This window comes from Mesocricetus auratus, unplaced genomic scaffold (assembly GCF_017639785.1).
Source record: "Mesocricetus auratus isolate SY011 unplaced genomic scaffold, BCM_Maur_2.0 Super-Scaffold_100019, whole genome shotgun sequence".
NCBI classification, from domain to species: domain Eukaryota; kingdom Metazoa; phylum Chordata; class Mammalia; order Rodentia; family Cricetidae; genus Mesocricetus; species Mesocricetus auratus.
In genome coordinates, this window is record NW_024429200.1 from 32,390,838 (window position 1) to 32,412,671 (window position 21,834).

The 21,834-nt window shown below is 41.3% G+C and overlaps 1 long non-coding RNA gene across 1 annotated transcript; it reads left to right on the forward strand.

Annotated features, from left to right (window-relative positions):
- Window positions 1–1,815: 1,815 nt before the first annotated feature.
- On the forward strand, window positions 1,816–12,940 carry LOC110343341. The gene is made up of 3 exons (XR_002385598.2): window positions 1,816–2,110; window positions 10,621–10,727; window positions 12,652–12,940. It is a non-coding gene; the product is annotated as an uncharacterized LOC110343341 (long non-coding RNA).
- Window positions 12,941–21,834: the final 8,894 nt, after the last annotated feature.

The following is a 21,834-nucleotide window of genomic DNA, read 5'->3' on the forward strand; positions in this document are numbered from 1 at the left end:
TTGTCTGGGGGTTATAGCATCTTTAGGAGGCCCTGAAAAAATTGAGATAATGGTCAAGACCTGGAAGAGCTAGTTGGCTGTTGTCTAGTCTATGTGTGATAGGAGAGTGTAGAGCTTATCTGATGTCCTGACTGGAGTAGTCTGTGAGGCTGGACCATCTTAGCTAGCAGCTTAGAAGTTGTGCTGGATGCAGAATTTTGAGGGAGCTATAGCAGAGGCATTCTGATAGGCTGGATCACGTAAACTACTTGTCTTCATTGGTGTCTGATCCTTTTTTACTGAAACTACACACACACACACACACACACACACATATATATATATATATATATATATATATATATATATTCAAGTGAAAGGCATAAGACTCTGTAGCCAACAAGATATTTCATTTTTTATCCAGTCTCATAACTGTTCCCATGTATAGGGACCAGTATAAATATCACCTGTCTTGTAGTTTTTGTTTTGCTTTGTTTTTTTTTTCTTTTATGTCTGCAGTCAAGATTTTCAGGAGGTCTCCCCAATCAAATCTGATCTTTATTAATTTTTAAGAAATTCATAGTCTTGTTTCCTGTGGAAACAAAAGCATAACCTTTCCCCCAATGCAACACAGTTTCTGACTTTCATTGTAAAGTTAAGACATTCTTAAAATATATAGATGAATTTAATTTAACAGTTATTTCTAGAATCCAATGCCTCCCAGCAGTATTTTGTCCTTTGTTCATCAGCATTCAAAAAAATGCAAAATCAACAAAGCAGCATATAGGATTCAGGTACCCTGTATTATGGTATTTCCCATTCTTGCTTGACATTCCTTTTATATTACTTTATTCTCTCTTTAAAGACTTCACTTTATTATTTTTAAACTTTTTTGTGTGACTATCTACACCCTTTTTCTTTTCTTTCTCCAGTACATAAACACCTTTTAAAGCATACTATATCTTTACAGAGGTTTTCTCAGTCTGGACCTGACTTTTGGAGATCTGCAGTATTCTCTGACTGCTTGAGCTAAAGTTTAAACTGCTAAGGAGAGGCTAGACACCATGCTGGCTGGTATCAGCAAGAGCTACATTTATAGCCCTAGCTCTAGGAAATTTATGATCCCACTTTCTGGAATCCCTGTGAGCAGCTGTCTACTGATATCTACCCAAGGAGAGGTCCAGGCAATGACTGCTGCAGCACCAGCCATCATGACTTCTCCGTTTGTGTGGTTGTACCACACATTAGAGTTCCACAACTGTTCTGTGTCCATCACCCCCCTTTGACATCTGGAAAAAAGACCATCCTCCCCTGGAAACCTTTACATTCTACCCTTTCCAAGATTTTTACCATAACTTCCTGCCCTACTTCTCTGATTACAACCACTGCTTCCCATTGGTGACACACATTATACTTATTAATTTGCAAGCTCCATGAACATCACTACCCCCCATTAAACAACTGTTTTAATGAAACTATTCTGCTTATTGCTAATATGTCTGCCACTCAAATCAAGAATGCCTTATGATTTTAAAAAAATGATGCCAAGGCACAGGAAGGTCATGAATTCATTTACTTTAATTGCAGCCTCATCATCAATTTTTCGGTGACACAAGTTATTTGAAACCCTATAGTGGGCCATCACCTTTGATCTAGTTAAAACTACTCCTTCCTGTGCGGTTATTTGTAATATAGCCCATATGGTCTTCATCTCAGTAAACTCTAAACCAAGGTAGCTCACAGCTGCAATCCATGAAAACAACCTAACAGTCAACACCAGACCCTTGTTAAGAGGTTTTGCACACCACGTGGGATCTTCAAAGTAGCCACTCCATTGTCAGAAGGTTAATACCATGACTCTGCTCCCTGCTCTCCTCTGAGTCTCAGTCACTCCCTACCAGCCAGCTGTGCTTCCTGCGGCATCAAGACTTTTGGTTAGCACCCCAGCCTCTCACAGACCTGTAAGCACAAAGCCCTTCGGTTTGGTGCATTCTGGCTCCATATCTTTATTGAGTCTTGTTTGACTCGGACGGAAGCCTCACTTTCCAGCACCAGGGTTCTCCTTTCAAGAGAGAAGTCTCAAAGTCAACTTGGAAGAAACTAACATTTAACGTTCTGAGCTTTTCAGATAGTAAGTAGTATTTGCCTGTTTTCTGACTAAATTATTGTGACAGCTCTCCGAAGCCATGGTGCATTGTATTGTAAGAGAAAAAAAATGAGAGAATCTGCATTCCAGTTAAAGATAGACATGAATAAGGACACTTACAGAGCAGTAAGAACTCAGAAGGGTTAGCCTTTCCTGAAGCCATTTAGGAATATAGGGGAGGAAGAAAGCGTAGTTCCCCCAAAGTCTGTTGTTTCCAATCAAAAACAACCAGGCAGGGACATGAACCCTGAACAAGAGTAGAAAGCATCATGAGAGGCCCCCAGGGAAGAGGTTTGGAAAGGGAGGGACCATATGTAACTGATGAAATGTATGAGAATGGTGAAGACATTGCAGAAGGCTACATGAAGCATGGAGTTCTCATGAGTGACCCACATCCTTGAGTACATTCATGAATTTCCTCCAAATTAAATGTCCATATCATATAAATGTCCTATATCACATAAAGTGACCTTGGGTGGAAGTAATGGAAAGAGTGTCTAAGGCTTAATCTCTGACTTTTTGTCATTTAATACGATTCCAGGAGCATGTCTTGTTCCAATTTTTAAATTAATAAATGAAAATAAGGTGCAACAGTATTTTTAAAATATATATCATGATACCTCATCTTCATAAAACTTCACTCTGAAACTCTAAGTATATTTTCCCAGCATCAGTTGAATTCTTGCTCTACCTAGTTTCTGGAAAACTCCATTTTAAAAGAAATTGCCTTTGGAGGAGAAAACCAGGCACTGGTTAACAAGTTCTACCATGGAGCTAACTTTTCCTGCATAGACCAAATCAGTTGTGCTTTTGGATTTCATCTATGCAGAGTCCTTCACATAGTTGGTCTCAGGCACATACACTTTCAGATTGCTTCTGCCCATCTCCCAGCCTAATTGGCATCCATTTAACATATCACAGAAGCCTCACATACCAAATTCACTATTTGTCTTTTAAGAATTCTTCCCATGTCTCTAAGTTCACTAAAGAGCACCTTCACCACCAGAACCCATAGTCCTGCAGACTAGAAACCTCCAACAATAAAATGGCTTAGATTGCTCATCATCTTTCTGCCAGCATACAGTATTGTGCCTTTCCCCTTTTCAATTTAGCAGCAAAGATTGGGAAATGAAACTGTATTTCTCAGATTTCTTTACAGTCGTGGCTCAGAATACTCATTAGCTCCTGTTGAATGGACGGACTCGCCACTGTGGGAAGGTTGCCTTTTGACCACACTGCCTTTTGAATCAGGGTGTGGAAACATGCAGTTCATTGGATTCTCTCTCCATTCTTCAGCTTCTCGGGCACCTGGAAGGAATTGTGATGGTTGCCATAAGCAGGCTCCCAGCCTGATGCCCAGTGGCAGCCAAGGTGGCAGTGTTGACCGTTCTTTGGGTGAATATCTTCAAGCCAATTATTCTAGCAATGCTTCTGAAAGCCCTGTCTTGGGAAGTCATCTTTGGAGACTTGAGCTGCATTCCACTCCTCTGTCTTTCCCAGGATTTTCTAAGTGCTTGTTCTACTGTTGATAGCCTACCAGGAGCAAGAGAAGGCTAACCTCAGAACTAAGTTCAATTTCTCCTCCTCCATTACACCCCAAATCTAAGCAGTGACAAGTCTCCCCAGTTCATCTGTCCCTTGTGACTCACCACTTTATTTTCCTATCCATAGTTCAGGGTTTGGGGCTATTAGAGAAAGAGCAACAACTTTGGGCCCCGGAATCACCTGCTTGATCTTTTCACTTCCAACCTGTTTTCTTAGATAAATCATTTGATTACTCAGAATCTTAAGCCCTGTGTGCATAAAAAGAGATTGTTACCTGATTTATAGGATCTTGTGAAAATTAAAGATGTCATGCCACAGTCAGGGAGAGATTTCTAGCCTAGAATTTGGTTTTACTCTTTGAGTAAGTTATTATCATTGAACTTGAACCTAGTTTCTGATTCTTGGACCTCCTTCAACCTAGTGTCCTGATAATTTTTAGAGTAATCACATATACAGGAAAATGGCCTTTGACTTCAAATATTTTCATTTCAAATAACAAATTTGAAGTTTTCTAGAAAGCATGACTCAGCTTGAAAATAGAAAAAGTGGGTAAGATAGGTTTGCAATTCTAGACCGACCATCTGCAGAGATGCCGATAGGAGATGGTACTGAGCCTTCCCTGAGACTGACTACTCATGGAGTGTGTAATTTCCCCTCAGGATCTGCCTTCTAAAGTGAAATTGTATTTTAGGGAGAGACAATTTCTGCATTATGTCTTATTAAAGTGTATTAGATGACACAACACTTTATACTGCCCAAAGAAGATAATTTTACCCATACACCTTCTTAGTTGTTGATTTGTACCTTTTTCTTTTTAAGTCCACCTGTTCCTTGATAGTCAAAATAATGTTCTTCCTATGAACAACTGTATTTTGATTTTAATTTTTCTCATTCTTCTTTATCCCCTCTCCCAACTCATGATCATTTGGCAGGGTGTGGTGGCAAAGGCAAGCACATCTATGAATACAATGACCAGTCTCAAAAAAAATACATACATACACATTTATATATAACATGAACAATTAAATATTATTGACTGTCTAGTTTTGGCACTTTCCATAATTTATTCTTCAGTCCACTACTTGAATCTGGCTTCTTTTTTTAAAATATTACTGAATATTGGTAAATATGATGTTAGAAATCCGTGTTATTTCATACCCCTATAATTGTAATTTGTTCATTTTTTATTGCTCAATGGTTTTCTAGTATGTGTTTCTTTCTCTATTTATATGCTTGTCTGACAAGCAAAAGTTGCCTGTGTCAGTTGCACATAAAGTTTTTAATTCAGTGGTCCAAAGTCCAGAAGTTGAGTGAGACTGAAGGAGCATCTCTGTAAATAAATGGGCCATGGTGGCAAGCCAGGAGGGAAAGTACAGTAAGATCTATGGCCACCATGACAGGAAGGGAAAGAACCTGTCTCTACTTTCAAGCTGCTCTGTTTTGTTTTTTTGTTTGTTTGCTTTTTCCTTATGAAGATCTTTCCCCACACAGTAGACTTGTTAACTTTGGAAGTCCTTTGAAGACTGAAAGACGCTTTCTGTTTGTTCAGGCAGGAATGTTCTGATCAGGTCCCTGCAATAGCATTTCTGATGAAGATGAACTGATTTCTGCATACGTTTACTTCCCAAGGAATTCCGGGTAACATTATAGGGTTTTTTCCAACATTTTTTTAATTTTAGTTAGAAATAAGTTTGTTTCACATGACAATCCCAGCACCCTATCCTTTCCCTCCTCCCTCACCCTCCCCACCAGGTTCCCCAGTCCCCCACCCGATCTCCACTCCGACCACCAGTCCTGGCTGAGACTGAGAGAGCATTCCATATTGTGGCATGGGCACTCAAAGTCTATTTGTACGCCAGGGATAAATACAACCCAAGGTCCCATAGATTACCTAGGCCTCCACAATGACACCTACATTTAGGGGGTCTGGGTCAGTCCCATGCTTTCCACATAGCCATAGACCTGGGGTTCAAGAGCTACCCCTTGTTCAGGTAAACTGTTTCTGTGGGTTAAACCAGCCCACTCTTAACTCCTTTTCCCATCAGCTCTCCCTTTCTGACACAGGATTCCAGGACTTCAGTTCAGTGTTTGTCTGTGGGTATCTGCCTCTGCTTTCATCAGTTGCTGGATAAAGGTTCTGTTTCCCAGACTCTCTGGCAGTGGGATTGTATGATGTCACTCCCCTGATTCATGTCTAAAATCCATAAATGAGTGAATACATACCATATTTCTCTTTTTGTGACTGGATTACCTCACGCAGGATGGTTTCTTCTAGTGCCTTTCATTTGCCTGCAAATTTCAAGATTCCATTGGTTTTTTTCCCACTGAATAGTACTCTATTGTGTAAATGTACCACATTTTCTCTATCCACTCTTCAGTTGTGGGGCATCTAGTTTGCTTCCAGGATCTAGCCTACTTCTTTGGAATTCTGTTGTATGCTGAAGACAAGCTGAGATACCCAGCCTCACAGACTGGACAACTACTGAATTCTTGGAACTTCCAATATTGGACTAGTTGGACCACAACCTGCATGTCATTCTAATATATACAGTCTATAAGTTCTGTACCTCTAGAGAACTCTAATACATATGTATGTTTTTTTATATTTCTGCTTTAGTTAAAAACTAGACTACATGTGCTCTACAGTTTTTTTGCATGTAATGCATATTGATGGTTTTCTAAATCAGTCTTCAATTCCCTTGACCACACATCATAAATCATATACACCAAATGTTATGGTTTGACTATGGTGTGTCCCCATGAAAGTGTGTGCTGATACTCAGCTTCTAAAGCAGCAGTAGTAGGAAATGGGGTCTGCTGGGGGATGTTTGGGTCATAGGGATAGAGCCTTCAGGAATGCATGAATGCCTCTGTTACAGGAGCCAAGTTTTTCCTGCCAAAGGACTAAATTGATTTCCCCAAGAGGGGCTGTTATTAAGCAAGCCCAATGATCCGCAGGAAGCTGTGGTAATTTGAAGAAAAATGGTCCCCATAGGACCATATGGAGTGTCACTATCAGGGAAGTGTGACCTTGTTGGAGCAGGTATGGCCTTGTTGGAGGAAGTGAGCCACTAAGGGTGGACTTTAAGTTTTCAGATGCTAAGCCACCCCCAATGTGGCAATCTCTTCCTGCTGCCTGCAGATCCAGATGTAGAACTCTCAGCTCCTCTTCAGAACACCACTATGCTTCCCACCATAACAATAATGGACTAAACCTCTGAATCCATAAGCCAGCCCCAATTAAATGTTTTCCTTTTTTAGAGGGCTGTGGTCATGATGTCTCTTCACAGCAATAGACACCCTAAGACAGCTGCCTTCTGTGATACTGCTAGCTGTCCTACCTCTTCTTTTTGCCAGGCAACATAGTTGTTCCCAGAAAAATATTAGTATAATTAACCATGAGATGCTTTTTTGTTTTTGTTTTTTTGGTTTTGGTTTTTATGAGACAGGGTTTCTCTGTATTGTTTTCAAGGCTGTTGGTCCAGCCCAGCCTCTAACTCACAGAGATCCGCCTGCCTCTGCCTCCCGAGTGCTGGGATTAAAGGCGTGCGCCACCACCGCCCGGCTAATTAACCATGAGATGTAAGAGCATGGTTTTATTTTTTTTGAATTTTTTCAATTTATAATAATAGAAAAATAGGTCTCTCTTATGGTTCCATCGTTGGCTGTTGGTTCTTGCTAAGACATAGCACATAGTGGTAAGGTGGAAAGTTTAGATATAGATTCCTTTGACACAACTCCTGGTTACAACAGTTTGCAATTGTATATCCTTGGTTGAGTTATTTAATATTGATGATAAACTGTAATCCTCAATTTACAGAAGAAATATACAATTACCCCTTGTCTTGTTAATCTGAGGAGTAAATGACCTAATGCATCTGTGTTTAACACTACCTGCCACCTAGAAACCTCTTAATAAGTAGTAGCTATTGTTGCTGCTATTATTAATTTTGCCCCTAACATCAGGCTCCAGTTTTCTCATCATAACATGTACTGGGTAGGAGTGACTTAATTGCTATCTCCTTGGAAATGTGTACATGTAGATGCTCTCAGCCAGCCTTCCCAGATCAGGCTTATTTAAAACTATTTCAAATGTTGAGAACACACAGTTCTTGTTTCCTGACTTGGCTTTAGTTTCATTCCATTATCCACTGCCTGTGGTGCCTGAGGTTTCAATTTGCTAATTGCTATAACCCACCTAACAACATTCTCCTTAGCTCTGCTCTGCAACAGTTGTCTGCTGCACCTTTCAGGGAAGGGTCTGCATTGTTCTTGTTTAAAACAAAATGAGACTTGATAGTCTATATTATTTGGACTACCCTGACCAACCACTCATGAGGGTTCCTCATGCCTGGTACTGGTACTGGGAGTTTTGTTAGTCTATCATTCTTGTAGGTAATATTGTCAATCCAAGTGGCTTACCTTTGATTGATAGATAGATAGATAGATAGATAGATAGATAGATAGATAGATAGATAGATAGCCATGGACCACCCCAGCCAGGTATGGGGGTCCCTGGGATGAGGGTTCCCGAAGACTAGGTGGGTAAAGATTAGGCAGTGACAAACAGAAGCAAACACAGAGGCAGTTTGAATCTGAGTGTATTTTACAGTTCTCAAGCAAGGCTTTGTATAATGAAAACAAATATCATCTTAGGGGTTGTGTTCAGTAAAGCAATACCCAAATGACATCATCCTTACTAGGCACAAACACAACTTATCCAAGGCTAATAAAAATTATAAATTAAAAAATCATTCAAGGCTAACCATAGCTAACCACCTATTTCTAAAATCACATTAATAAATTTTTATGGTTAGTTATTGTTTGACATCTATCACCTAGTTCCCAATTGTTTGACTCTGTTGCCTAGTTCTTGTGAGTCTTTGAAATAGATCAATTTTAACTTTTTTTCTTATCAAAAATCCTTCTTTACCAAACATTAAAACCACTCTCAATCACACATGTACAACCATATGAAATTTTATTGTTGGGAAAGTTTTTATCAATACTATTACTATTTATTTATGTGAATTATGTGAATGATTCAAAAATCACTGGGGATGGTTCTCATTTATGTCTTTTGTTTGAGATGTCAGCTTAGGCTTTCAAGAACATTTTGTTACTATGAGAAAAGAATAGAAAAACAGAAATTGCCATGAGAACTACAGTTCAATATTTTTCTCTGGCCAAGAGTTCCACAACCATTTGCAGGAGACCTCCTTCTTTTGAAGTTATCACCTCAGTCTATGGAATTTGTCACACAGAATCTACTGGATTTGGTGTGGCATTAGATGATAGATATAGACAGACAGACAGATGATAGAGATAGAAGATAGGCATAGATGATCGACAGATAGAATGTGTGTTTATAATTTTAAGTAAATATAAAAGAACTTGATTCCTAGAGGTTTTATCAGACAAACTTGCTGTCATTTGTTCTTCATTCCCCCTTCTCCTTCTGTATTACCTTCCTTCCCTCCTCCACAGTTGGAGGTTCACGTTTCCATTTCCCACTTCATATCACCTATGTTTCTAATCCCTTCCCAAGCTCCCCATCACCACTCATGGTCCCTTTATACTGTCCTGGCTTCTGGGGTTACTCCATGTCATAGACCCACATTTGAAGATGTATGGCTAGGAACTGTTGATGATAGAGAATGAGCAGTGTTTTTGTTTTTCTAGGTCTCGGTTACTCAATATAATCTTTAAAGATTATCCATTTACCTGCAAATTTCATAATTTCGTTTTTCTTCACAGCTGATTAGTGTGTATATGCTCCACATTTTCATTATCCATTATCTGCTGAAGGATGTTTAGGTTCTTCCTACTTCCTGTCGACTGTGACTAGGGAGGCTATGAACATTGCTGAGCTAGTATCTGTACAGTAGGATGTCATGTACTTAATGAGAATTAAAACTGAGCTCAGGCTAGGGTGGAGGAGTGCACACTTTTACATAGTCCAACACTCAGGATGTAGAGGCAGGCTGATCTCTGTGAGTTCAAGTCCACCCCAGTCAAGTTCCAAGTCAGACTGGTTCCAAATTCCAAGACAGCCAAGGTTCAGAGAAATAAAATAAAACAAAAATATTTTCTAAAAGTACAAATAAAACTGAGTTCTGAGTTCATATAAATTACTAATCGGCATATCAGTAAGTTGATGAGTTTTCCTGAGGGGAGTGAAAACTGTGTTTAATTATTAACGAGACATGAATAAGAAATATTTTAATGATAAGAAAGAGCAGAAGGCTCATGTAAGTCTAAAAAAGTTCAGCACAATCATAAGGTAGAAGTATGTAGTGTGTCAATGCAATCTGTAACACAACATTTCTTTAAAAATGATGCTCAGGATAGAATTAAGGCTTAGTGGTAGAGTGTTGCCAATTTGCCTTAGATGCATGAGGCCTGGATGCCCTGGATTTGATTCCCAGCATGTGTCAGGGGAAAGAAAAAAATGGCATATGGATAGGTTAATACAGAACCTCATACACTATAGGAATTCATATATAACTAGTTTATTTACTGTGCAGAATCCAGATAAGCTCTTCCAACACACACACACACACACACACACACACACACACACACACACACACACACACACAGAAGGATGGGCCATAACGTCAGACTTCGTAACTTGGGTCATTTTTTTATTTCTCCTTTGACACAGAATGTCAGGGCAGACACCTTAAAATATTGTTGCAGCAATTGAAGTTAATGCCCACAAGTGACTTTGGTAGTAGTTATTACAACTGAAGAATTGATTATCTTCAATTCTCTACTGAGAAGAGGTTTGTCTGGACTTTCATTGCCATGTCTATAGAGAACCAACCCTTGCTTTCTCAGCTCCTGGAAGGTAGTCTTCAATTCTGAAACACCTGGCATATTCACATTGTTTTATTAACCTGGGGCATGTATCATAACAGATGATCTAACAGTATGATTAAATACAGTCTTTGGATGACACCAGATCAGCTTACCCTTCTGAGCTGCTGGAGACTGATGGCCAACTGTGACTATGTACCTGAGCCCCACTGCAAATCTTGGACACCAGGCTTAGGTAAGTGTCTGCCCAATCAGAAATTGCCACAGTCCCTGACACCACTGAGAGACACAGGTGGAAATCCTGTGCTCAGATTCCTTGTGCTTTTCCCTCCCTTGGGTGATTTCCATTTGTGTTGTTTTGCTAAGATGGCAGCTTTGAATGGAATAGACACAGTGTATTCTACAGTTCTCTCCAGTGAGCTACAAATCTTAAGGTGTTCTTAGTAAACTCTGAACTTTGTAGCTGATGTTAGAAAGGAAGGTGACCTTGAGAACCCTGGAACCCTGCAGTGGACGACGAAAATAACTGTTCCCCAGCCTTCCAGTCTGCATCACACCTTTTTCATAACCGAAAGATAGCCCAATAAAAAGTTTACTTGAAAATAAAACATAAGCAAAACCAGTCCACTGCCAATATGCTCAGGCAGGGCAAAGTAAGAAGAGGCTCAATTTATTAATAAGAAAAAGATCGTTCAAACAACTCAAGGGAAAAACCAGGTATAGCAGGGCCAAGTAAACTCGTCCCTCCTCAAACAGATTTTTCTCAGGTATTTGATCAGAGCAATGAGAAAAAATAATTAATCACAGCATAATGACTTTCTCTAATTCATCAATCCCCTGCCAGAATGGCTTGAAGAGCTGATAAGATGTTTCCATGAGTAGAGCCACTTGCCACCGAGTTACATAACCCAAGTTTGATCCGGAGGGTCCATAGAGTTGGAGGGAACCATCTCCCCCAAAATGTCTTTACCTCCACATGTGCACACACACACAGAGGCACACAAACACACAAACATACACACACATGCACACGCACATATGAGTACAATTAAGATTTTTTTTAAGTTACTGTCTGAGAAAGTCAGCACAGGCTGGCTTTGTAGAATGGGTGAGGTAGAGAAAGCTGCTTTCAGCTATTGGAGGAAAAGGAGACGTGAGTAGCCCCGAGTCAAACAGCGATCAAAGGAAATGGTATTGGCCAGTGCACTACCACACTGTACTTGGTAACCTGAAGAGCTCCCACCTTGAGCTAGGACCACAGCCGAGTGTGAGGCACACAGCCTGCATTCTTGACCCATGGTGCAGTGGCTCAGACAGCACCCTGAGTGCTGTCCCTTCCACAACTGTCTGCCTCTGGCCTATCAACATTTGAAATGCTCACTGTGCCCACGGTCTATATCCGCCACATCCTTTTAGCCTTCCCTAGCATCCCGACTGCCCAGACCCTCAATTCCTCCCCCAGCCCCCAGCCAGCTTAGAGCTGTGCTTGTCATTCCTCTTCCCCTCACCTATACTAGGCTTCTCTGCCTCTTTCCCACCTGCTGTCTCTAACACGCCAAATCCCACCTATAGTGCTGTTCAGGGCATCCCTGCTGGGTACCGGCAATCCTGACCCCCCCAAAAGCCTTTGCTGTCCTCACTCCATCACCTCTGCTTCTATCTCAACCCTGTTTGTTCGCTTGTTTGTTTCCTGGGTCTCGCCAGCTTCTGGTTTATTTTTGTAACTTACTTTCTTTCTAGAATCATGAACTAGACAAACGAGCAAAATAAGGAAAAATAGTGTCATTTCTTTTAACATGAACTAATATATTGAATGGAATTGTTTTGTTCTTTAAAAAATCCCCTTTTAATTTAATTTCCAAGTCATGTTTCCACACTTGCAAAGGAAAACTTTGAAAGAACATCATGTGGAATGGTGTGCTTCACGCTTACAAGCTTCATTGTTTATAGATTATCAGTTGTCATAACTTGATGCTGTATGGTGACCCTCGCTTACTGAATCCAAAGAAATCAGTACTGATTTAGAAACATATTTACAAGAAAACATTGGGAGAATTTAAAATCTGGCTACATCGTTCAATATTAAGCAAATTCTTTATTAAGTATCCTATTTAAGGGAAAAAATTCTCACTTGAAATCATCTGTGTTCCGGTTTCTAGTGGTGTCTTCAGGCAGCTGCACTCCCCTGGCGTTCAGATGTGATGGCCCAGTAGATGGGGTTGGAAGAGATGGCCCAGTGGTCAAGAGCTACTTTTGAGCAGGATCTGTGTTTGGTTCCTAGCACCCACATGACAGCTCACAACTGTATAACTCCAGTTCCAGGTGGTCCAACACCCCCTTCTGGCTGTCAAAGGCACATGGCACACGTTGTGCAAAATGCATGTACCTGCAGTCAAAACCCTGAACACTGAGACACAGAAAATAAAAATAAATAAATCTTAAGAAGAACAAAGACCCATGTATCCAGGATGTAGTTCACTTTTCAAAGAGAATCCCAAAGATGTTCCCACATGAATGTGGGGCCTTGGGGGAAATATTCTTTTGATGAAAGAAACACAAAGATTCCTTTTGAGTCCTGTTCCCAGAGGGCATTTCTTCACATCCAACAGTTAGGTTCCACCTTAGAAAGTTATCTTGTTTTTACAGGTCTAGAAAAATAGAGATGCCATGCTAGTTAAGATATGAAATCCTGGGACTTTATTCATCTCTCTGTGTGTTCTCTTTAAGCAGAATTGCATCAAAAAATCTTTCTCTTTCCTCCTCCAAATGAAAAATTAATATTCACTCAACCAATTTTTTGTTTCTTTATTATTTACTTAGTAGTTTTTCAAGACAGTGTTTCTCTGTGTAGCCCTACCTATCCTAGAACTAACTCTGTAGACCAGGTTGACCTTGGATTCACAGAGATCCACCTGCCTCTGCCTCCTAAAGTGCTGGAATGTCATCACTACTCTGCCAATATTTTGTTGTTAAGAATGGCAGTTTTTAACAGTCTGCCTTAGCCACACAGTGTTCTGAAAAGATCCACAGTACTTGTATCATCTAATCCCCCCCCGGTCATGCTGTAAAACCTGCAGAGGATGTCGGGCCTGTTACAGCAATTCCTTCTTGCCCACCATTGGTACCTGCCATTGTTTTATTGGCTACTACCATTGCTGGGGCCATTTGGTGTGTTCTCAAAGTCTATAGGATCCTCATGGCTTCTCCCCAGAGCCAGGCTGGCAATGACAAATGTCAAAGCGGCCTGGGGCATGTCTTCTTCTCTGAAGCCAACGTATACCCTCCCCACCTTTTAGGCCTTCCTTGTCCTATTGTCCCTTTCAGCATATCCCCTTGCTGTCTTCAAGAATTAACCTGCTTTCACCCTTGTTACTGACTAAAACTATTAGAAGGTGAGCTGCTAGCAGTTTGGTACTCTATTAAAAAACAATGAATGTGTCTAAATCTGACATCCGAGACACTGGTAAAGACTACATGGTAGCGCATTCCGCTGACAGGCTTAAAGACTTCTGGTCAATGAATTCTCATTAATTTAAGTATTAGGAAGACTGCTCTAGATGAGAGGTGTCTTTACGCTGCTTGATGGACATATTTCCTCCGTTCCCCACATCCCTTTTTCCTAATAGTTCACTTCTGGCTGGTACTCATTAAAGCTGTTACTTCCAAATCAGATTTCACCTGGGTGATGGGGACAATGCCCACTGTGGGGTGTCACCTCCAGTCAATATGCTGAAGTCGGGGCCCCTGGAATATTACAGTGTGAGCTTACTGAGAGGAAGGTCACTGCAGATGGGATGGATGACAATGAGTCATTCCAGAGTAGGGTGGGGCTTAACCAAACGTGTACAGAGTCCTTATATGAAAGAGAAGGTGTACACAGGGATGTTGGGTGAAGAAGGCCATGTGACAGTTAAAGTAGATGTGTAATCTTACTTTCACAAACAAAGAACACTTGGTGCTAGTTGAAGCTGAAATAAGCATGGCTGGGTCTAGAACCCCTAGAGCAGTGGTTCTCAACACTTTAACATAGTTCTTACATTGTGGTGACCCTCAACCATAAAATTATTTCATTGCTACTTCATAACTGTAATTTTCTTACTGTTATGAATTGTAATGTAAATATTTTTGGAAACAGAGATGTGTCAAAGGAGCCATGACCCATAGATCCAGAACCACTGCCCTAGAGGTTTTATAGGGATTGTGGTCTGTTGATACCTTAATTTCGGACATCTTGCCTCAGAACTATAAAAAAAAAGAAAGATTTGTTTCTTGAGCCTCTCTCTTTGTGGTACTTAGTTACAGCTGCCCTAGGAAATGGCACATCAACCGAGTGCTAACTTTGCCAGCAATTCACTAATCACTTTAGCCAACAGCTACATACCTACTAGGTGTCTACTGCTGACTCTCAGATTATGTGCTAGGAACACAGAGATAAATGACATGGTTCCATTGTTCCCATGAGGTTCTAATCCCAAGAAAGGGCAGGACACAGGGCACACAAACCAACAGCCAGCCCAAACCAGAGAGATATGAGTTCTAGACAAACACATACCTGGTGCCTAAAGAAATGGGAAAACATCATAGGGTTGACATTTAACCTGGATGTAGGGACATGTTAGAATTCAGTAGAACTGGAAGGAATGGGAAATTTTGAGATGGAAAGATCAGCATTGAGGGGGGAAAAACATCACCTTAACATTTTGCTAACATTGCCAAAGGAATAACTGGCCACATTCAAATCCACGGGCATGACATCCTACGGTAGCACTGTGAAGCAAATCATGTAGCCTTTGACTTCTGATATTACCGAAACTTGCAGTATCCTCTTGCTTGCTTGTTGAGAAGAGATAATGCTAAGATGAAATGACAGAGTCCTTTAAAGACTCCATCATCAATTCTGGGTCAAAGGAGGTTCAATTCTCCTCCCTCAACTTCTCACCTTAAAGAACTATTTTAGCATTAAATGTCTTCTAAAAATAATAGGACCCAAAAGAGACAGACCATGTCACTAGTCGGGTTCCAGTACTGAGTCATGGTGGCCCTGGTGCTGCTAATAGGACTAGAAGAGGACCCTCCTGTTTCTTCTGTCAGGTGAAGTAGCTGACTAGCAACAGCTATTTGTACTAAATCAGAGTTAAATGAGTTCATTCATGTGGTGTCAATCTGTACAAAATTGATTCACTTGCTTTTTATGCAGAGCTCAGAAAGAACAATGCCAATTACTTCCACAAATAGCAAGGAACAATCCTGTTGAGGAGTGCCTTTAGTATAGCTATTCCTTCTAGAATAAAGCCTTCCTACCTTTATCTTCCCTCCCTCCTTCCTTCTCTTCCTTCCTACCCTCCCTCATAAAAAAATATTTTAGGAATTAAAAAGATACAACTCTAATAGGAAAGTTACATTCTTCCTTGGCTTTTGCCACCACCACTGACATGGTTAGGAATACCAATTCTTAACATTTTCTGAATGATTTTTTTAAATCACAATTCATACTCTGTGGGACAGACATTCACTCCTGTTGTGTAGCAGATGGGGAAAGTGAGACCTGATGACATTAGGTGACTTACAGCAGCACAGTTAAGAGAATGACAGATAGGACTCAAAGCCAAGCCCATCTCACTTCACCATCCACATCCCTCATAGAACTTCCTGGGTTGGCCTTGGCCCGGTTAAAACCCAACTACAGAGGTCTGTGACTCATGAGCACCGGGCAGTGCCATCGGCAGCCCCCTTCTGAGCTGAAATGCCGTGCTATTCCCTGGAACATTGTCTGCTCTTCCAAAGAAATGGGCATCCCAGTTCTCCAAATGATGGAAGTTTAAATGCATGGTCAGCTCATCTGCCCAGTCACATTGATTATGAACAGATCTAGTAAACCTCATTTTCCTGTAGAACTTTAATATAGCAGAAAGAAACCGAGCACTGTTCTCCAGATGTGTGTTTGCTGTGGCATTGGTGTTCTACTAAATGCTTTATTGATACTTTTATGAGACGGGTATTTTTGTTATTATCCAATGTTTTACAGGAAAACCTGAGACACACATTTAGTGCATTTATATATCTGTATATTCACTCATACTTCATCTGAAATTCAAATTTAACCAAGTGTCTTTTCCCTGCTTTGTTGTGTTTTGCTAAATCTGCCAAGTCTCCCTCTACACTGTCTCCCTAAGTGTTCAAACGCCACCCAGAGGCTGCTTAGTCCCCCTTCGCTCCAACTGCATGTCCTGTCTCCTTTTCTGGTGTGCTAGTACTAGCAGACCTCTGCGAGTTTGCACTCCTGCCTTCCCCTGTCCAAACAGCACACATCAGGATGTGCTTCCCACAGAAAGAATTAGCAAAAGAGCCTTCTTTTAAAAAGTCTTTCCTTGCCTGGAGTGATGGCACACTCCTTTAATCCCAGCCCTTGGGAGGCAGAGGTAGGCTGATTTCTGTGTTCAAGGCCAGCCTGGTCTACAAAGGGAGTTCCAGGACAGCCAGGGCTGTTACACAGAAAACCTAAACACACACACACACACACACACGCACACACACACACAAACCTGTCTCAAAAATCAAAGAATTTTTCCTTGACACTCCCACCCTCCCAGGTACAAATGCAGGATTTTAGTCTGAATGTTGAAGTCTTTTCTCATTGATGTGTATTTTGCGACTTTGATTACCAGTTGCTCAGTCCACTCTTTTCATCGTATCCCATCCTGAAACCCACTTTCAGCTTTTCTTTGCTTCATCAGTAGCAGGGTCATTTTTGTGATGAAACATTTTTTGAGTCAAAATCATAAAATACAAAATATTTGTTCAGCTGCTGACTTCATGAAGTCATCACAGTTGGGTCTTTGAGTTTTCTTTTTTTTTCCCAAAGAATAAAATGAATAGACCTGTGGACCTCAGGAAGGCATGGGGCTGTGTTTTAATGTCACTATGGTCAACAAATGAAGGGACTTCTTTTGTAATTATTTTCCCAGAAGCCGGTAAGGTTTTAAATGGCCTTTCTGGCCTTCCCACATCTTCCCCATCCCCAAGCAGCAAAGGTTCTCAGATGTCTTCAGACAAAAGTATTTGTTTATTTCTTGTACTGTAGCCTTGCTACCTAAGGAAGTCAGAGAGCAAACACCTGTAGGCCACTCTGAAAACCAAGCAACTCAAGATCTATACTAGGTTATTAAGTTCAGAACTGGGGGATCAGAGGGCACCCAGAGAATGGAGAAGATGGAAACTTGCACACAAAACTGCACTCGCACTTAGCAACTGCATAGCCTCAGCAGAACCGGTTTTCAACAACTCAGGAAGACAACCCATCTACCACTGGCATTTCCTATAACACTTAGGTGCTCTGTCACATTAATTATCTACTTTATTTGTCAGACATGATTTTTTTTCTAAATTAAACGTACCTCACCCTCAAGTAGAAGACTCAGAGGTGCAGACTAAATCACACCTGATAAATATTCAAAAGAATTAGCTGAGTATGTTCGTTCCTAATCTCCTCTGAATTTTCAGTGTTCTCTGAACTACATGCCTCCACACAATTAGCTTCCAGTTCAACTATGTTCAACTATGCTTTGGTGGATGGATTTTTAGTAACAATTGCAGTGAGGTAAGTCTCAATTGTCAGAGAGAAGCAAGAGACTTTCCCTGACTTAACTAACACATCTTTCTCTATAACTGGTTTTGATGAATAATCATAATTTCCCAGAAATACTGTGGTTACTTACAAATGTTGGTACATTTGTGGTTGGGACTTGGAGATTTTAATTTTGAGAGAAGAATGAGCACATCCTTGTATGCATGAGGCAGAGTTGCATTTCCTGGTGAGAACATGAAGTTATATGTGTTGTGTTTGGACATCACGCATATAATTCTTGTTTTGGAGAAATGAACCTAGAACCCAACACATGCTAAGCAAGTACTCCATTCCTGGATATATCCCCTAGCCTGTCAAAAGGCTTCCCTAGGCTCTGCCAACAAGGAGTGCTGAAGGAAAGCTATTGGCTGGAGGAGGAAGAGTCTTCCTCTTCCTGTTATCATCATTTGCCCCTTCTTCTCAATCAGCATCACCCACTGTGGCAATATATTGTTTCTAATCTAATAAAGCTTGCCTGGAGATCATAATGCAAAGCTAGCCACAGCTATAGAATCAAGGCAGTGGTGATACACACCTTTAATTCCAGGACTAAGGAGATAGAGGCAAATGGATCTCTGTGAATTCAAGACCACCCAGGGCTACAGGAGAGTGATTCAGTCTAAAAGAGAAACCGAGTTCATGAGTTTAATCCCAGCACTAGAGAGAATACAAGGAACTCAGTGCAGTTTCTAGCAGCAATCTGATATTTGGTGATGAGCAGTATAGCCTGGAGATTCAATCTGAGGTTTGGTGGATCGCCCCTTCGGTCTGAGCATTGGTAGAGGTAAGAGCTCCCAAGTGGCTACCCGTTTTGCTTTACTGATCTTCAGCTTGAACCCCAGTATTTGTTCTGGGTTTTCATTATTTGTGTTACAACCCAGTCTCACTTCTTTGTTCTAGAAGCAGCAGCCCATTCTAGCAGCAAGTTTGAAGCAAACTTTCTATCACTTACAAAAAACAATTTTATCATGGTCTATGAAAGAGATGCCTGTGTGAGCCATGGCCTCTGCTTCTCAGAGGGATAGGTGTTATAATCCAGGCAAACCTGGCCCCACCTCTCATCACCTGTATGTGGCAGGTGTATATACCCTGGACCCTTTAAGGGGAAAACTCGACCTACTTCTACTCTCTTTCATGCTGTTCCTCTGAAGAGGCAAACAGGACTTTTCCTGTCTCTTCTTCCTCTTCCCCCTTTCTCTCCTTCCCTATCCCCTTCCTTTTCTAGTAAAAATTTTCACTAAAGCTCTGTCTGCCTGGCATCCTGGTCCCTCACCTTCATCACCCTCACGAAATATTATAACATTGGTGCAGTGAGGAGTTAGGTGTGGCAGGTTAGGGAATGGGGGTGTCGAGTTCTCAAGGCTACTTCCTGCTGATCCAGGGGGTGTTGACCATCTTTAGGGGACCTGGGAAAGCCGGGATGCTACCACACCCTGGGATAGCTGGTTGTTTCCAGTGCTGTCTTGTGGAACTCTCTGATGCCTCTTGGACCTGTTAAGATGTTGGCAGAGCAGAGGGCAAGGTAGGGTTTAGGAAAAACAATTTTCATAGGTCCTGGTAATTGAGGGGAGGAGGATTGTAAGATGAGGGAGGAGTTCCCTAGGGGTCCCAAGACGAGAGAAGGGAGTCCCAGGACCAGGGCAAGGTTGAATGATATTTATCTGGAGTTTATCTGACCTGTTTGGGTGGGTCCAATTCAGCTCCCTGGAACTTACAAGAATTCCTTGTGAAAAGATAAACTTTAGACATATTAGCATTTTTACTGTTTACCATCTGTACTGAGATTTGTATGGCAGAAATGGCAGTATACTCATGTAGGAAATGATTTGGGTTGAAAGCACAACACTCTCCCCTTTTTCTGCCATCTCCCTGAGGAGGCAGACAGATCCCTGTCTGTTCGGTCTCTCCCCTGCCTCTCTTTTCTTTCTCTTTCTCTTCCCCCCTCTTTCTCTTGCTTCTCCCCCTCCCTTCTGACTTAAGCTGTGTGTGCCTGGCATGTCTGTCCCCCGCCATAGTCACCCTCGAGAAATATCACAATACCTTTCAGCTGTGCCAGGCTTGGTAAACTTCACATATTTGGTCCTTTCAACCTCTTCCATTTAGTTCCTCCTCCCTTGAGCTGATCCTTCTTATATTGCTGTCTCTGCTGTCTTGGATGCTCATTTTGCTCTATCAAATCTTCAATTTTTCATGCTAAATTCTGTTAGTTTTTGTCCTCTGACTGGACTCTACATGATAATAAGCACGAACTGGTGTGGTGACATATTCTTTAAGATTTATTAATGCTTGCCTAAAGATTCAGAAAGCAAAGTCAGTCACAAGCCATAGAAGTCAGGCACAATTCTAGGACTCAGGATTAAGAGGTATAGAGGGATCTCTGTGAGTTCAAGGGCACCCAGAGCTACACAAGATTCATCCAGTCCTAAAGAGAAACAGCTCACACAAGGATGATCTCAGCACCTGGGATCACATGCCTTTACTCCCAGCATTAGGGTGGTATATAAGACAGGTCAGTATCAGGCATTGAATCCCCAGACACACTGAAAATAGGTAGGCTCAATATCAAAGAGGACAGAGAAACATTGATGTCTCGGGATTCTCCAGGCAGACTGAGGAGAGGCAGCAGTTTGAGGCTTGGTGAAGAGCTCATGCCTGGATCAGCCTGAGCTTGAGGTAAAAGCCAGTGACGGCTTTGCTTTTCTGTTCTTCAGCTTGAAGCTTGAACCCAATATTGGTCTCTGGGTCTTTTATTTATCGTGTAACAAACTGGATCGTGAATCATTTACAGTATCTATTAAGAGTTTGTATTTACTCCTAAATTGAACAGCCCAACAGTTAGCTCCCCAATAGTTGGAAAATTAATAAGCTGTCCCGTCCTTGGACATGAGCAGCTACACTTAAACATCTTCCCCTGGTAGTCCTCAAGGACTTAAAATATTTCCCAGACTTCAGTCCTCAAGGACTTGGGAATATTCCCCAGACCTCAAGGTTCCAGGTCGGTCACAAAGTTCAGCCAGGGCACAGACGTTGCCTAAGACAGATAGCGAGCCAGTCAGCCAGACAGCCACAAGTGTATGTGATTCATAAGGTCTGGCACCAACTTCCAAACTCCCCTTGTACCCCCACCACCCCGTTTCCGGTTTTAGGCTTTAAAAACTTGCTGTAATTTCTGCTCGGGGTTCACTTCTTCCCGAGGCTGCTGAACCCTGGCGTGCTGGTTTAATAAAAATCCTCTTGTGTTTTGCAGCGAACTTCGGCTCCCTGGTGGTCTTTGGGGCACGGATCCTGAGAGAAAGACTGAAAGGTCTTTCAAAATAAAATAATATTGTAGTGTTTTTAAAGCATAGAAGTGAACATATTCAAATTTAAACTTGAGAAAAATTACCCCCATTGTCCTTTAGAGAATAGACTAGAGAGGGCAAAAGTTAAATGATGTGGGGTGAATCTTTGGCTCTAAAAGGACAAGGCTAACCATGGAGGTCAAACTCCCATCTTTTCTGTTCAAAAGAAGTTTTTTTTAAGCCAGGCCATGGTGGCACGCGCCTTTAATCCCAGCAGAAGCAGAGGCAGGCTATTCTCTGTGAGTTCAAGGCCAACCTGGTCTACAAAACTACACAGAGAAACCCTGTCTTGGAAAAACAAAAAAACGAACAGCTTGTTTTTGTTTTCATTGATTTGATTGTTGGTGGTGGTGATGATATGTGCGTATGTTTGTGTG